Raw genomic sequence first — 6801 nt, forward strand, 5'->3', positions numbered from 1 at the left:
ACCCGCTGTGTTGGGCTCAGGTTCCTCCACCTTCCTGAACCCAGTGAATCCGCACGGAGCCTGTGCATCCCACCCTGAGTCTGTGTGTTGGGGTGGAGGTGGTTCCCCTTTGGGGGGGCGGTCCCTGTTCAAGTCTTCTGCCCATTCTTCCACTGGGATGTTTTTACTGTTTCCTCATTCATTCACAGGCGTTTCTGTACTCTCAGAATACTAGCTCCATACATTGCAAATACTTTTTTCTCAGTTTGCGGCTTTTCTTTTCGCAATTTTCATGGTCTCTGGGTGAACAGAAGCTACTAATTTTAATATAGCCAAACCTGTCATTTTTTTTCCTTTATTTTTTCTACTTCTGTCTTACTCAAGAAGTCTTTCTTTATTCTGAGGTCAGGAATATGTCCTCCTATAGTACTATCTAAAATCTTTACAATTCAACTTTTTAAAAATAGATTTTTCTTCTGCAAGAAAGGTGAGAACATACAACGAGGCAAAGACAGTCTCTTCCATAAGTGGTGCTGGGAAAACTAGACAGCTACGTGTGAAAGAAAGAAATTAGAACATTTTCTCATACCATATATAAAATAAACTCAAAATGGATTACAGACCTAAATATAAGACCTGAAACTGTAAAACTCTTAGAAGAAAACATAGGCAATACGTTCTTTGACACAGGTCTTAGCAATAATTTTTTGGATCTGTCTCCTCAGGCAAGGGAAACAAAAGCAAAAACAATCAAATGGGACCTAATCAAACTTAAAAGCTTTTGCACCGCAAAGGAAACCGTCAACAAAATGTAAAGGCAACCTACTGAATGAGAGAACATTGGCACATGATATGTGATATGGGGTTAATATCTAAAATATATAAAGAACTCCTACAACTCAGTGTTAAAAAAACAAACAACCCAATTAGTAAATGGGCAGAAGACCTGAATAGGCATTTTTCCAAAGAAGACATACAGATGGCCAACAGGTACATGAAAAGATGTTCAATATTACTAATTATTAGGGAAATGTAAATCAAAACCACAATGACGTGTCACCTCACAGAATGGCTATCATCAAAAAGACAAGAAATAAAGTGCTGGTGAGGATGTGAAGAAAAGGGAGCCCTCCTACACTCTTGGTGGGAATGTAAACTGGTGCGGCCACTATGGAAAACAGTATGGAGATTCCTCAACAAATTAAAAATAGAACTACCATATGATGCAACAATTCCACTCCTGGGTATGTATCGAAAGAAAATGAAAACAATACTTTGAAAAGATATGTGCACCCCAATTTACAACAGCCAAGATATGTAAGCAACCTAAGTGCCCATCAGCAGATGAATGGATAAAGAAGACGCGATATATAGATACAGTGGGCTGTTGCTCTGCCATTAAAGAGGATGAAATTTTGCCATTTGCAACAACACGGATGGACCTTGGAAGGTATTAAACTTAGTAAAATAAGTCAAACAGAGAAAGATAAATACTGTATGTTCTCACTTATGTGTGGAATCTGAAAAATAAAATGAACAACAAGGTATTTCTGGTGAAACCTGAGTAAGAACAGACAACTGCGGTCTAGTTAACTGTACTGCATCCATCAATATGTCAGATATCTCCACTGGGGGAGACAGGGTGTTGGGGTACCTGGAACCTCTCTCTGATTTCTGTAACTTATTGTGAGTCCATAATCATTTCAAATAAGCTTTTACTCTGTCTGGGATTGATTTTTGTGAACTGTGTGAGCCAGCAAATTAGGAAACTCTCGGCGAATAAGGAATAAAGTGGAACTTCCTCAAGTTGATAAAGGACATCTACAAAAAACCTACACGTAATGGGGAAAGACTGCCTTCCACCAAAGACCAGAAACAAGGCAAGGATGTGACAACTCTTATATAAAATAGTACTTCAAGTCTTAGCTAGCACACTAAGGAAATGAAGATATACAGACTGTAAAGAAAGGAATTAAACTATTGCTATTTGCAGATGACATCTTGGTCAGTGTAGAAAATCCCAAGGAACCTACAAAAAACAATCAATCAAACGAACAGAACTCCTCAAACCAATAAGTGAGTTTAGCAAGGCTGTAGAATCAACATAGAAAAATCAGTTACATTTCTATACACAAGCAATGCACAGCTGGAAACTGAAATTTAAAAATACAGAACCATTTAAAAATCACTCAAAAAATAAAATACTTAGACATAAATCTACCAAATACGTACAGGACTTGTATGCTGAATATGCTGATGAAAGAAATTTTTAAAAATCTAAATAAGTGGAGAAACATACCATATTCATGGATTGGAAGGCTCAAATAGTTCTCTTCAAACGATACATAGGTTTAGCATAATTTCTATCAACATTCTAGAAAGATGTTTTGTAGATACATACAGCATATTGTAAAATTTATATGAAAAGGCAAAGGATCTAGAACAACAAAAACAATTTTGAAAGAGAATAAAGTGGCCTGACTTTGATTATATAGCTACGGTAATCAAGACTTTGTAGTACTGGTGAAGGGACAGACACAGAAATCGATGGAACAGAATTGAGAACCCAGAAAGAGATCCATACAATTATGACCAACCGATTTTTTATAAAGATGCAAAAGGAATTCAACAAATGATGCTGTAGCTATTGGATATATGTAGGCTAAATGCAACGAAACAAAAACTCAACCTAGGTTCCAGTTCAAGATGGTGATGGAGGAAGATCCTCCTCCCAAGGACACCCCAAATCTACAGCTACATATGGAACAATTTCCTCTGGGGGGAAAAATACAAAAACTAAAACTAAAAACTAGCTGAATGACCCCTTCACATAGGGCAAGAGAGAAACCGGCCACATTGAAACAGAATTCCAAATAAGATGAGCCCAGAGACCCCACACCAAGACACATTATAATTAAAAGGTCAAAAGTTAAAGACAAGGAGAGAAGCTTAAAAGCAGCAAGAGAAAAACAACTTGTTACACACAAGGTAACTCCCATAAGACTCTCAGCAGATTTTTAAGCAGACACTTTGTAGGCCAGAAGGGAATGGCACTATATATTCAAAGTGCCAAAAGAAGAAACCTTCCAACAAAGAATACTCTACCTGGCAGTTATCATTCAGAATTGAAGGAGAGATAAAAGAGTTTTCCAGATAAGAAAAACGAACAGAGTTCATCACCACTAAACTGGCCTTATAAAAATGTTAAAGGGGCTTCTTTCAGTTGAAAAGAAAGGATGTTAATTGCTAACAGAAAACACGAGACTGATCAAGATGGCAGAGTAGTAGGACACAAAGCTCGCTCTCTCCCACATCTACAACAAAAATACATCTACATGTGGAACGATTCTCACAGAATATCTACTGAACACTGGCAGAAGACTTCAGACTGCTGTAAGGGCAAGAAAATCTCCATGTAACCAGGTAGGAAAAATGAAAAAGAAAGTGAGAAAGGTATCCGGATGGGACCTGCACCCCTGGGAGGGGGCTGTGAAAGAGGTAAGGTTCGTGCACCCTGGGAAGCCCCCTCACCGGCAGGGAGATCTGCCAGGAGAGAAGGGGAGCTTCAGAGCCTCTGAGCAGAATGCAGCAGTCAGTTCGTGGCAGCCAGAGCAGAAGGAGACCTGCACTCACCAGCCTGACATGTGCATCCCCAGTGCTGGCAGGGGCTGGGTGCTGGAACTTCGGCTCCAGAGATCAGAACCAGGGAGAGGACTGGGGTTGTCTGTGTAGAGACAGACTGGGGGGCGGGGGGATGAATCCGGTGCCACCACGGCTGGGGGTATAAGCGGAGGAAGCCTGAGCTGCCTCAGAGGCCAGTCAGCATTGTTTGGGTGGTGTAGGAGGGGAGAGGTGGGACCTAGACTGTAGCCTTTTTTCCATGTATGTGTGCTCCCAGAGGGCAAGACACTGCCTGCCCAGGCTCCAGGGGCAGTTACAGACCTCTACCACCATCCACCCTGGTGCCAGGAGTGGTCACAATCCGCCACTAAAATCCTCCCAGACCCTAGGAGTGGTTGAGGGACTGCACCAACTCCTGCCCAGAACCCAGGAGTGGTTGTGAGCCTCCACCAACTCCCTCCTGAACAAGACTGGTCATGGGCCACTGACGCACCTGCCCAGGCGCCAGGAGTGGTCGAGAGCCCCAGCCACCACCTTCCTGGACAATGAAAACACAACCATACAAAATCTATGGGACACAGCAAAAGAAGTTCTTAGAGTAAAGTTCATAGCAATACAGGCCTTCATCAACAACAAGAAAAATCTCAAATGAACAACCTAACCTACCATCTAAAAGAATTAGACAAAGAAGAACAAACAAAACCTAAAGTCAGCAGAAGGAAGGAAATAATAGAGATCAGGTAGGAAATAAAGTAGAGATTTTTTTTTAAATAGAAAAAAAATCAACAAAACCAAAAGCTGGTTCTTTGAAAGGGTAAACAAAATTGACAAACCTCTAGCCAGGCTCACCAAGGAGAGAGAGAATCCAAATAAACAAAATAAAAAAGGAAAAAGGAAAAATCTCAACTGATCCCACAGAAATACAAAAAACCATGAGAGAATACTATGAACAATTATATGCCAACAAATTTGACAACCTAGAAGAAATGGAATTGTCTAGAAACATACAGCCCACCAAAATTTAATCAAGAAGAAATAGGTAATTTCTACAGACAAATCACTAGAAGTGAAATCAAACCTGTAATAAAAAACTTCCTACAAACAGAAGTCCAGGATCACATGGCTTCACAGGCGAATTCTACCAAGCATACAAAGAAGACCTTACACAGATTCTTCTCAAACTCTTCCAAAAGACTGAAGAGGAGGGAACACTCCCAAAGACATTCTGTGAAACCACAATCACCCTGATACCAAAACCAGACAAAGATACCACCAAAAAAAGAAAATTACAGGCCAATATCCTTGATGAATATAGATGCAAAAATTCTCAACAAAATATTTACAAACCAGATCTAACAACACGTAAAAACGATCATACGCCATGACCAAGAGGGATTCATCCCAAGTTCACAAGGATGGTTCAGTATACACAAATCAATCAATCTGATACACCACCACAACAAAAGAAAAGACAAAAAATACCTTGACAAGAACACCACATCAACAAAAGAAAAGACAAAAACCACATGATCATCTCAATACATGCAGAAAAAGCATTTGACAAAATTCAACATCCATTCACGAAAAAAACTCTTACCACGGTGGGTATAGAGGGAACATATCTCAAAATAGTAAAAGCTATTTATGACAAACCCACAGCCAATATAATGCTCAAAAGTGAAAAGTTGAAAGCCTCCCCCTAAAATCTGGAACAAGACAAGGATGCCTACTCTCACCACTTCACTTCAACATACTACTGAAAGTCCTAACCACAGCAATCAGATAGGAAAAAGAAATTAAAGGTATCCAAATTGGAAGGGAAGAGGTAAAACAGTCATTATATGTACATGATATGATACTATATATAGAAAACCCTGAAGACACCACACAAAAACAACTAGAACTGATAAATTAATTCAACAAGGTAGTAGGATACAAGATTAACATACAGAAATTGGTGGCGGGCTTCCCTCGTGGCACAGTGGTTGAGAGTCTGCCTGCCTATGCAGGGGACACAGGTTCATGCCCCGGTCCGGGAAGATCCCACATGCCGTGGAGCGGCTGGGCCCGTGAGGCATGTCCACTGAGCCTGCGCGTCCGGAGCCTGTGCTCCACAGCGGGAGAGGCCACAACAGTGAGAGGCCCGCATACAGCAAAAAAAAAACAAAAAACAAAAAAACCAAATTGTTAGCATTTCTTTACACCAATAACAAAATATCAGAAAGGGGATGTAAAAAAAACAACCAACCTTTTAAAACTGCAAACCAGAGCAGAAGCAAGAAGAACTATAATCCTGCAGCCCGTGGAACAAACACCACATTCACAGAAAGACAGACAAGATGAAAAGGCAGAGGGCTATATACCAGATAAACGAAGAAGATAAAACCCCCCAAAAAACAACTAAATGAAGTGGAGATAGGCAACCTTTCAGAAAAAGAATTCAGGAACATGATAGTGAAGATGATCCAGGACCTCGGAAAAAGAATGGAGGCAGAGATCGAGAAGATGCAAGAAATGTTTAACAAAGACCTAGAAGCATTAAAGAACAAACAAACAGAGCTGAACAATACAATAACTGAAATGAAAACTACACTAGAAGGAATCAATAGCAGAATAAGTGAGGCAGAAGAATGGATAAGTGACCTGGAAGACAGAATAGTGAAATTCACTGCTGCAGAACAGACTAAAGAAAAAAGAATGAAAAGAAATGAAGATAGCCTAAGAGACCTCTGGGACAACATTAAACGTAACAACATTCACATTATAGGGGTCCCAGAAGGAGAAGAGAGAGAGAAAGGACCAGAGAAAATATTTGAAGAGATTATAGTCGAAAACTTCCCTAACATGGGAAAGGAAATAGTCACCCAAGTCCAGGAAGCACAGTGAGTCCCATACGGGAGAAACCCAAGGAGAGACATGCCGAAACACACAGTAATCAAACTGGCAAAACTTAAAGACAAAGAAAAATTATTGAAAGCAACGGAAAAACGAAAAATAACATACAAGGGAACTGCCATAAGGTTAACAACTGATTTCTCAGCAGAAACTCTAACAAGCCAGAAGGGAGTGGCATGATATACTTAAAGTGATGAAAGGGAAGAACCTAAAACCAAGATTACTCTACCAAGGATCTCATTCAGATTCGAGGGAGAAATCAAAAGCTTTACAGACAAGCAAAAGCTCAGAGAATTCAGCACCACC

General features: G+C 40.2%; 1 protein-coding gene across 2 annotated transcripts in view; it reads right to left on the bottom strand.

Moving 5' to 3' along the window:
* The window catches only part of CFAP92 (cilia and flagella associated protein 92 (putative)), a 75518-nt gene that overhangs the window by 10232 nt on the left and 58485 nt on the right, over positions 1–6801 (bottom strand). The gene's annotated exons all lie outside the window — the stretch shown is intronic.

This window comes from Neophocaena asiaeorientalis, unplaced genomic scaffold (genome assembly GCF_003031525.2).
Source record: "Neophocaena asiaeorientalis asiaeorientalis breed wild unplaced genomic scaffold, Neophocaena_asiaeorientalis_V1.1 scaffold433, whole genome shotgun sequence".
Lineage (NCBI taxonomy): Eukaryota > Metazoa > Chordata > Mammalia > Artiodactyla > Phocoenidae > Neophocaena > Neophocaena asiaeorientalis.